Below are 12,352 nucleotides of genomic sequence, written 5' to 3' on the forward strand. Positions count from 1 at the left end.
CCCCCTGTAGGATGCGAGGGAAGGCTGCAAGGAAAAGACGCGAGGACGGAGGGATCGAATGAAAGCTTTTTTTACACATTGGAATCCTTGATCACTCGAGCGTCACTTCGTTGCGTCATCAGCAGCGCTCAGAGGATCTGCCCTCATGTTGTTGAAATTTGTTTATTTAAGAAATTCATAATAAATAATAATAAAGAAAGATACCCTGTTGAAATATGTGAGGTGTGTGGTTTATATAAACTGCAAAAGTAAAGTAGAAATCAAAATTATTGTGACCGATGTGAAGGGGGAGGAGAATTTATACGTGCGTCACGTTAAGTCGATAAAATACTTCCGCATAGGATGCACCTGTGTATCCTCGCTCATGACTCCTCTGGAAGCCTCCTCACTCCTCGATCCTCGACTCCTCGCGGTGCAATTAGAGAATTGAGATGTCCTTCAAGATGGCTGAGCTCGATCGGTTTCCGGGTCATAGGATAGAGGACGGAGGAGAGAGGAGACGAGGAGGGATATTGAGAAGCACCCATTGTCTCTTAGCGCGCTACAAAGACTCTTAAGGTATAACTTAAAGGGATAGTTCACCCAAAAATGAAAATTCTGTCATCATTTACTCACCCTCAAGTTGTTCCAAACCTGTATGAGTTTCTTTGTTCTGCTGAACACAAAGGAAGATATTTGGAAGAATGTTTGTAACCAAACAGATCTCGTTTTTCCTACTATGGAAGTTAATGGGGACCGAGATCTGTTGATTATAAACATTCTTCCAAATATCTTCCTTTGTGTTCAGCAGAACAAAGAAACTCATACAGGTTTGGAACAACTTGAGGGTGAGTAAATGATGACAGAATTTTCATTTTTGGGTGAACTATCCCTTTAACTAAAGGTATACTACCACTAAAGGTATATCATTGCTAGGCGTCTTCAGGGCTATCATCCACTAGCGAGGCAGAGGCGCTGAAAGGCAGAGGCGCTGGCACCCTCCTAGCAACAGCGCTGTTTTTGGTAAAACATGATTTTGACGACTTCTTCATTAAGTTTTGTTTTATATAGATTATAAAGATGTTTGTTTTGTATAAATTGTATCTTAATTTTGATCAATGTTTTATCAATCAATTGCCTGCATTTAATGAATAAGAAGCAAATATATAGCAGACAATGTAATAAGGTGCAGGGATGATCACTTGCATTGCATGTGAACTGGAGGACGCCGAAACTCAGCTTGTGCCTCACAGATTTGAGAAATATAGGCTATATATTACAGAAAGCTTGAAATGTCAACTTTTAAATGAAAATATTCAAAACCAAAATAAATAGGCTACTCTCTGATTATGTAATCCATATGAAATGTGCATTTCTCTCATGGCGAGTCCGAATCGTCAACTTCATCTGTGCAGCGACACAGAAAACACCAGTTTATTACTAAACAATTTAATGTCTCCTTGCTAATTTAGACACATTCATAATCATTACTTTAACCGGTTCTTTGTGGCAAGCTTTATGCGTGCGGTCATAATGCTAATGCTTATTATACTGTAGGCTATAGCCTATTTACGTAATTCAATTAATATAAAGGGGAGATTTGTCCACGAATGGCTTAAATGAACAACTACTAGTCGACTAGAAAAAAAAATCAGTCGGAGGCAGCCCATGGTAATTTTACAGTAACATTCTGCTAGAGGTTGTGTGTTATATTACAGGACTATTGTTGTTGTTTTTTTTACATTTTAAAATAGCTTCATTAACATACCTGCTCAGACAGTGGATCACAAATTTGGTTGCTGTTCCGTAACTGCCCTTCAATCCATAATTGCTGTGGTGACCTCCCATGCTCTGTGGATATTGGATGCCGATCCCATGCTTGCTTGAAGAGCTGGAGATGCATATTTATTCGTGGAAGCATCACATAATGAAGGCAAATTATATCAAGTTCATTATCAGGATTGAGAGCACCGGTGCTGGAGAGATGTTGGAGTGCAGAGTGATAGTTGACTGTCACTGCGCACCAAACATCTCTCCAAAGTCTCTCAATACGTTGATTATGCACGCTGCGTCCAGTGATGAATCTTTCTAAACAAGAGAAGAAAAAAAAGAAGCAATTATGAAATATTGCTGTGTTTTATCATGATTCTACATACAGTATGTATTTAGAGAAAAAAACAAGTGTTAAAACTGCTAAAATTACACTATTCAAGAAATACCTGATCCTCTATCTGGATGCTCAAGCATAAAGCGTGCCACCTCAACATTCTCTCCACCTTTATCACTACGCACTCTTTCAGGTACCCCAAAGAGTTGCACAGCACCAACAAATGAAGAAAGAACAGTCAAGGCTCTATTGTTGTCACTTGCATGCAGGTACATGATTTTCCTACTGTACCCATCTATCCCCCCATGGATCACAATTCTCCATCTACAAAAAAAAAAGACACTTATGAGTAGGTCCAGAAGTATCCCTTTAAGTACGTATGTTAAGCATATACTCTATATTGTATCTATACATTGTAAAAATTGTAAATTGCAAAATTGTAACTGTATAATGTCTTCTGGACAACACTCTTAATAATTTCACTCACTACGGCACATGTACTGTTAGTGAAGTGACAATAAAGTGATTCTGATTCTGAACAGCTGTGTTTTATTCATAATAAAACGACTATTACTGCTTCACCCAATGGTTCAGTGTATGACCAAAGACTTTATCTGGATAATTGGCTCGTTTTCGCATTAATGTATAAAATTATTATTATTGTAACAGACTTTATAGTGATTAAGCTTCTTATCTGTCTTATTGAGGAGGGACTCTTAATTTGATGGGTTTCACAGTGAGCGAAACATGAAATGAAAGGGAGATTTTTTTTAAATAGATATAAAGTTTGCATGTTTAAGCACCCACCGAAAAGGCATCAGTCTTGTATATATTTGCAGATACAATGGAGAGAGGGAATGAGCTGCTGTTAACAAGCATAGCGAAGGCGACATCTAGTGTTTCTATATCTATATCCGCCCGCGTGCGGGTATAGAAACACTAGCACTAGATGTCGCCTTCGCTATTGCAGTTCATTAGCCAAGGCGACATCAGTGTATATATCTATACCCGCCCGCGCCGTCAGATCAGTTGGACGCGGCTTTGTTCAAGAGGCAAAAACTATATAAATACGGTTCGTTTTCTCACACAAACCGCTCGTTTCGTGTCTTAGGCCATCAAAGTGTACTTACGATGGGGAATATGTTCAACTATCTTTGAACATAAAAGTACTGTATTTTTCTTATTCCATGCAAACAGCACAACAACTGGTGAAATTTCTGAAGAATTAAATGATTCACTCACCCAACCAGAGAATAGGTATGCTACTCTGTGCTAGTAAACGACATGTAAGAATGTCCTTACTTTTTGGTGAATGTGTTTGTTGTGGGTTAAAATTGATCTATTTGTATATCAGTTCCAGTGATGACGAAGATGTCCGAATTGCAATCGAACTATCCTTTCAGGTTTGTGTGCATGACATTTTTACTTCTACAAACATTTTCAAAGAAATAACAAATTAAAATTTTGTACACACAAGCAGGAAGTGTCCTCAGGACAGTCAGCAGCAGATGTCTCACAAGAGGCTGGAGGTGATTCAGCTTGTTGTACTCCACTTCAGACTGAAGATCCACTGTATGTATATTTCTGGTTATTTGTTTTATGACTGGCAAATTCAGTGCTTGCTTTATGCCTTAACGGCTAAGAGTGTTGTTTTTAATTGTTTTTAAACAGACCTGAAGTTGTCATCTCAAGTGATGAAGAGGATGTGCATGATGTAAGTCTAACAGTGTGTTGAAACAAAATGCTGTTTGGCATGCACTGTTAACAAGGTCAAAAAGTACTTGCTGATAAGCGGCTACTTTCAAACACGCTGTTGCGTTTTATGTTTGTGTGCACTTTTCTGTTTTTTTATTTTATTATTACGTAAGAGATCAAGCACAGTATAAGCATCAGATTGTTACATAATTTATGCTCACATACAAATGAACATATATTCCCTCACAGTAACATATGCATATACATAAACAACTAAATAAACTAGGGGGAAAAAGTCTCCTTAAAATAATATAAAAATGGCCTTCAAGATTTCAAGAAAAGATCAGGTTTTTCATTCTGACTCCAAATTTAATCTTTTCAAGTTTGAGGGAAAAAAGTAGGTCAAAACCCCACTGACGGTAGGGTTGGAGGAGATGGCAGCTTCCTATTGATTAGTATAAGTCATCTAGCCAACAGTGTGCAACAATATTATCCATCTCTAAAGCTGTAAGTTTAACATTTTCCGGAAGAACCCCAAATAAAGCGGTCAATGGGTTGGGGTCTATTACTGTGGTAAGAATTTCTGAGAAAACAAAACAAAACAAAAAAAACAGGAAATATCTTGCCGAGTTGCACCCTAGACCAATTAATACGATGCACTACCTTAAATTGAATAAGTCTATGCCTGGAGCTCTAAGATTTCTTTTTACAACATGTTTTTTTGCAGCATTGTAGGCAAATACAGAGATGTTAAAAAGCAGGAGTTTTTGTTCTACAGACTTGTGAATCATTGCATCATAAATACAATGTAATTAAGAAATTCATTGTGCAGTGTAGCCACTATTTTTTGTTCATGTTATTGCTTTTTTTTTTTTTTTTTTTTATACAGCTTATCAGTAATGTTTAGTCAGTCATTTTTGATGTAACATACTTATAATTATCATCATTAATTAACTCATTAAATGTATTTTGTATTTCATATTTTCTAACAGTTTAATAGTCAGTTTAATAGTTAATAGGTAGCAAATAGTATGTAGAACTGAAAATTGACTGGTATTTGTAGTGACAACTGAAATTTTGGTACAGTGACATCGAAAAAATTGGTGTACACACTTTCTGCATGTTTATTAGATAATACACAGAATGAATTACACAGAATATGTATTTGTAAATCTGATCATTGGTTTTATTACAGAACATGGTGGAAGATCAACACCAGCTAAATGACGTGTCCCCATCACACCCAACAACAGAAAGTTGTCATGTTGATCCAAGCGAGTAAGTAATATGTTAAAACAAAACTATATTTGTTTTAACCAAAAGATGTCAACTCCATAAAATGTGACATAACCAGAGTGAACACGGGTGAATCTGACTGCAGTAGATGTGAAAGATATGAATAAAAATGAAGTTAATTCAGCCAGCGCTCATACCTGTATTTACATCCTGTTTTCGGTTGAAGTCCATATTAATCGATTGTCGAGTTCACGCGCGTGATCATAGGTAACTAAACCTATGCGCGTGAACTCGACAATCGATTACTATGGACTTCAACCGAAAACAGGATGTAAATACAGGTATGAGCGCTGGCCGAATTAACTTAATTTTTATTCATATTTTTCACATCTACCCGCGTTCACTCTGAAGGAATCACTCACATTAGCTGGGCACTTGTAATGACACATCAAGGATGTTAAGAGGGTAAAAGCAGGTTTAAATCTTCCCCATTGAAGTCAACAGGGTGCAAATTTTAAAAAGAGGATAACACGGTGTAGGCAACACCGATTTTTGTCGTTGTTCTCTGTACTGACAGCACTCCAAATTTACAAAAAAATTAACTCAATGTTAAAATTGACCGGAGTTCTCCTTTAAGTCACAAATCCTAGTAGGCAATTTTCAGCATATAATTTGCTTTTTGATTTTTAATGACACCATTTGCTAGCAAAGTCAACACTACTTTTGGTACTATAACCTATAGTGCTAATGTTTAAAATGAACATTTCTTTAACTCGTGGTAGTTGCTCTCTGATTGCAAGCTAATGATGCTACTTTCCTTGGCAGATCCATGACTTTGCTACCCAGTAATGATACACTGGATGAGGCTCTCACCATTGAGTAAGTACCAATTAACACCACACCCTTTCTGCTTTCCTGACAATCATCACTCTGGTTTTGGTGTAAATTAACAGATACTCTACCGATTGACGTGAAAATAAGATGGATCTTTACATGCTAAAATGACTGTTTATTAATATGGATTCTGGTGGGTTTAGCCATACCGATCTATGAGATGTTTCTTGTTTTAAAAAAAAGCCGATTTTACAGAAAATCCTCTCTGTAGGGATCCTTTTTTATAATGTCAAACACTTAGATAATAATCTAAGCCTGTTGAATTGCTGCAGCTCTGAGAGCTTGGGTGTTTGTAGGTCTGTCTGCTTCACTGCTGCTGCTTGTCCTCTCTGTCAGCATAGCTTAACTTTTGTGAAATGCCACTAATAACTGCTTGCTTTCATTAGTATAAATTGCATTTATAAAACATTCAGTGCAATTCATTGAGAGAACATACTGTAGGGCTTTTATTTTGAAACACAAGGGAATGTGAGTTAGGAACATGCCTTTATTTCTTATAGCCTATGGTCAATACTACTGGAATAATGTAAACCAAATATCTTCTGATAGTCATACTGGCCAGCGCGTTTTAAAAAAAAAAAAAAAAAAAAAAAAAAAAATTATTTGTGAAGTGACGGCTCAAATACACATTTTCCTATTACGATTGGCACCTGTGAATTTAAGTCCTAGAATTTGTTTGACTTGTTACTGTTGTAACACAAATTTCTGTTTCAGCTTTGGATTCTGGAGAGTACAAGTATATTGGACAAATGCTCGCTGTTGCCATTGTCCACGGAGGCATCAGGCCATCCTTTTTTTCAGAGCGCCTCTATTGCTTGGTCGCCCATTGTCCAACTCCACCAATCAAGATTGAGGAGGTGGATGACTTGGAAATTCGGGAGAAGTTGCAAAGGGTAAATTGAAGCACACGTCGTATACCATGTTGGAATGATTGCAGACATTCATCTGGTTAATTAAAAACAAACTGAATATTTTATGAGCAATTGATTTGAGAAATTTGTGTATGTCAAGTTCATAATCCTAGATTTTAGCAAACTCCAAAATGTATGCTTATGTTAGAATGTAGCATATGCTAGATGTCAATTTTATATTAACAATAAGGTGTCACATTGCATTTATTGTGCCCTTAAGGATTTGGTGTAACAAAACATTGCTTAATTTTTTTTCTTTATTTTTAAAAATAGATAAATGATGCAGAAACACTAATGGATGCTCGTGAGGCACTCATAGAGGCATCAGGCATTCTTTCTCTGCTTGGGTGCCCTGGCTTCCTTCACAGTCTAGACCAAAGACAAGCCCTTGTGGAGGAAGCGGCAAAGATCTACATCGAGGGCCGAACCCAAAAGGCTGTGGAACAGTAAGTAACAAATGACCAAAGTTTCCCCTTCCAAACCAGTATCTTTTTTTTTGTGCAAGCCAATTAAGAACATCTCATGTAAGATTTGGCAAAACAGACTTGCATTCAAAAATAAATAAACACTGCATTTTAAAGAGTTACAATAAAATAGTACAGTGTAATTTTAGTGCTAGTCTATGTACCTGGAATTAAACTAACGAATGCCTTTACTGACATGGTTCCTTGCTTGATAGCTGCACTTGTCCTTGTAATAGTACCCTTCTTAAAGTACTGCATAATCCTGTAACATTTAGTTGTGACAAATATTTTGAACAAGGGCAACTCACTAGGGCTACACGTGAACGTTTTTCACTTGTAGCACTGATGCTCCCTACTGAAATGTATGAGCACCAAACTTAACACAACATTCAAAACTACACATTATTATAGAGTGCTTTTATAAAATAATTGACATGAAACTAACAGCCAAAAATAAGTCCAGTGGGGCTTTAAGATAATTTAAAATGTTAGCTTTTAAGGTCACTGTATAAATCTGGAAGTGAAAATATAAATAAACGCAAGTCTAAAATCTGAATCGTCAAAGCTCTATTATATGGAGTGACAACATCTGTAAAAAATCTAGCAAATGACGACATATGGCCCAAGATCAGTATGCCCATCAACCATGTGTCCAAGATAAGGTGGAATGTGTGCAGGTGGTGGGAATGTTGTTTGGCTGTTAACTTTTGAATAGAAACACTGTATTTGTTGAGTATAATTCTTGTGCTTTTACAGGTTGGTAGCGGGACTTCAAGAGCTTGGAATTGCTGAGGCAATAGCCAAGCATCCTGAGGTAATGAAACCTCTTTTTGTTGGAGGCCCCAAAGTTCTTGATGTGGAGGACCTTGAGAACCTCTTCACTGTAACTTTTTCTGAGCCAGGGAGCAACAGGCGCAGACATGAGAACCAGGCATTCATGTTCTGGAAAGACTGGCTCCTGGAGGTGGATGGTATGTTTTGTTTTGTATTATGCGATCCTCAAAAGTGGTCAAATAAATGCTAATGCTAAGTGTGGTATAGTTTTAAAGTCAATATTACATGCATAACATTTGCGTCGTTAAAAGCATATTAATTTTTTTTTTTTTTTTTCTGTTTTGCTTCTCTTTTAGAGGGAACTAGACCTGTGACCCTACAACAAATATTAATATTTGCCTCAGGGGTAGACAACATACCACTTCTTGGGTTTCCCTACCCGCCACAGCTTGAATTCCTGCATGGTGAAAATCAGAGTAGGAGAGTATTCCCAGAGGCTAACACGTGTCAAGTTGTGTTAAGGCTGCCTCTACACACCTCTTATGACAACTTTGTCAAGTTCATGGAGTCTGGGATACTGCAGTCCCCGACATTTGGAGTAATCTAGTCAATATCTATATCCACAACGTACCATTTCTGGGTTTGCACTGCCAGATTTCTTTTTTTCTTGGGATGTCCGGATACCTTCCGTTTTGTGTTGTAATTTTAAACTCTGGTCGATTTCTGAGGACTATGGTTAACCTGAGTGTTCTGTTGCCCAGCTAAAACTACTTTGATACGTACGTTCCACCAAAACAAGTTCTTTCCTGAGGATAATATTTTGTAGAGGAACCTTTGTTCTGTATGGCGTTTAGTGCCGCCCACAAGAATTGGTTTAAGTTCCAATAAACAAGAGTACTTTCTTTAGTTGTATGATGTATACAAGCAACGTGATCGAAAACTTATTGATTTGCCATCTCTATAGTTATGTTTTGCACCGGTTTTTTATATAATATTATAGATGTAAACTTTGATTTGACTATAGTAAAGATATTAAATAATTTAGCACCCAATACATATTAACACTTGAAAGATAGTACTACATAGTTTACAGTTGTAACTGAAGAGATTCTATATAGTAATTTTCTATTTTATAAAATTGTAATAAGGAGCTTGTTTTGCCTTTGAAAACATATCCTCCTCCAGCTTATGGCTACAGCTTGCTAGCCTACTGTATGACCACAACAGTGAAAGGACCCAATGTTTTCAGGAGTGTATTTAGGAAATGGCGCATTGTTGTTGTTGTTGTTCTTTACCTCTGTATAATAGACTACCTAATAAAGTGGTTTATAGCATAACCTGGAAATTGACATTTCTGCTGTTTTGTAAGCACAACCTGCTAGCGGATATTGAGGACATTCCATTACTGCTGCAGCTGATGGCTTTGCTGCTTTCTCTATTCTTTGAAGTTTGCTCTTCTGTTGATTAGTTACATCTAACCTCATTATTCTTTTTATCTTCTCTGGGGATGGAACAGGATTGACGATTGAAGGAACATAGTCAGGTGACAGAGGGTTGTCACTCTTTTTCCCTAAAACATAAGTACTTAGAAACAACATCAGAATCAGCTTTATTGGCCAGGTTTGAGTAAACAAACAAGGAATTTGACTGATTAATCTTTGCTATAAAGTAGGCTAGGCTACAGCACTCACTTAACAAAGAATAAAAACAGAGGACAGTAAGAAATAAAAAAAATACTGTAAAGTGTACAGTATAAAAATAAAACAGAACTTACCATTTTACAAAAAATATACAAAAGAGAGGGAAACGACGCATAGTAAGGACACATAGCAACGACAGAGTGAAACAACACAGTCATGACACATCATGCAGCATTGACACAGCAACGACAAGGACAGATTACGGGAATAATTTGAGTGGACAAAGACAAAAGTTGAGTCGTGGGCAATCACATAGACAATGAACAGACACATAGACATGGAAGACGACACATAACGACAGACAGACATAGACAGTGAACAGACACATACAGTACCAGTCAAAAGTTTGGAAACACTACTATTTTTAAAGGTGCATTAAGCAAGTCTCTGAGTTTTTGCAGAACTATGCCCCCTCTGGCGGAAAGCGAAACTGCAACCAGAGGTGTGCACGCTCACGGACAAAAGTTTTATTTTTTTTTATCTTACGTGGAGTTTGCGTTGGTGTTTGAAATGAACTATAAGCAGGTCTCTTACAATCCATCTTCTACGGAGAATGCCGGCGAATACACAAACCTGCCAGACATAGCTATGTGAGCGTGCCATGAACGCGCATGACGTCACGCCCAGTCTAAAATTCCGGCCCGAATCCCTCTTATTTATTTTACTTTACAGGATTATAGAGGCAATCTCAGTGATCAGAGAAGGGGTTAATTCAGCCCTAATTGTTTAAGCATGTATGTGTTAGAAAACGGGTATTTTTAACATGAAAGTTGCTTAATGCACCTTTAAGGCTTTTGCAAGAAGTCTCTTATGCTCATCAAGCCTGCAGTTAAAAAAAAAAAAAAAAACAGTAATATGAAATATTATTACAATTTAAAATGATGGTTCTTTTTTTTAATATACTTTAAAATGTAATTTATTTTTGTGATGCAAAGCTGAATTTTCATCAGCAAGTACTCCAGTCTTTGGTGTCTTATGATCCTTCAGAAATCATTCTAATATAATAATTTGGTACTCAGTTATTATCAATGATGGAAACAGTTGTGCTGCTTAATATATTTTTTTGGAATACTTTTTTCAGGATTCATTGAGTAAAACTTTAACAGCATTGATTCATAAAAACAGCATTTATTCAAAATAAAAACATTTCTAACAATATAAATCGTTACCATCACCTTTTATCAATTTAACGCATTCTTGTTGAATTAAAGTACTAATTTCTTAAAAAAAAAAATTGTTCCCAAACTTTTGAACGATAGTGTATATTGTTACAAAAGATTTCTATTCTAAATAAATACAGTTCTTTTTAACTTTTTATTCATCAAATAATCCTGAAAAAAGTATCTCAGGTTATAAAAAAAATATTAAGCAGCACAACTGTTTCCAACATTGATCATAAATCAGCATATTAGAATGATTTCTGAAGGATCATAAGACACCAAAGACTGGAGTACTTGCTGATGAAAATTCAGCTTTGCATCACAAAAATAAATTACATTTTAAAGTATATTAAAAAAGAGAACCATTATTTTAAATTGTAATAATATTTCATAATATTACTGTTTTTTTTCTTTTTTTTTTTTTTTTTTTTTTTTAAACTGCAGGCTTGATGAGCATAAGAGACTTCTTTCAAAAGCATTAAAAATAGTAGTGTTTCCAAACTTTTGACTGGTACTGTAGACATGGAAGACGACACATTAGGATGACTGAACAAGACGACAGTTAAGATGACTGAACAAGACGACAGTTAAGATGACTGAACAAGACGACAGTTAAGATGACCGAACGAGACGACAGTTAAGATGACCGAACGAGACGACAGTTAAGATGACCGAACGAGACGACAGTTAAGATGACCGAACGAGACGACAGTTAAGATGACCGAACGAGACGACAGTTAAGATGACCGAACAGGACGACAGTTAAGATGACCGAACGAGACGACAGTTAAGATGACCGAACAGGACGACAGTTAAGATGACCGAACAAGACGACAGTTAAGATGACCGAACAGGACGACAGTTAAGATGACCGAACAGGACGACAGTTAAGATGACAGAACAAGACGACAGTTAAGATGACAGAACAGGACGACAGTTAAGATGACAGAACAGGACGACAGTTAAGATGACAGAACAGGACGACAGTTAAGATGACAGAACAGGACGACAGTTAAGATGACAGAACAGGACGACAGTTAAGATGACAGAACAAGACGACAGTTAAGATGACAGAACAGGACGACAGTTAAGATGACAGAACAGGACGACAGTTAAGATGACAGAACAAGACGACAGTTAAGATGACAGAACAGGACGACAGTTAAGATGACCGAACGACAGTTAAGATGACCGAACAGGACGACAGTTAAGATGACCGAACAGGACGACAGTTAAGATGACCGAACAGGACGACAGTTAAGATGACCGAACAGGACGACAGTTAAGATGACCGAACAGGACGACAGTTAAGATGACCGAACAGGACGACAGTTAAGATGACAGAACAGGACGACAGTTAAGATGACCGAACAGGACGACAGTTAAGATGACCGAACAGGACGACAGTTAAGATGACCGAACAGGACGACAG

Source organism: Carassius carassius, chromosome 22 (assembly GCF_963082965.1).
Source record: "Carassius carassius chromosome 22, fCarCar2.1, whole genome shotgun sequence".
NCBI classification, from domain to species: Eukaryota; Metazoa; Chordata; class Actinopteri; order Cypriniformes; family Cyprinidae; genus Carassius; species Carassius carassius.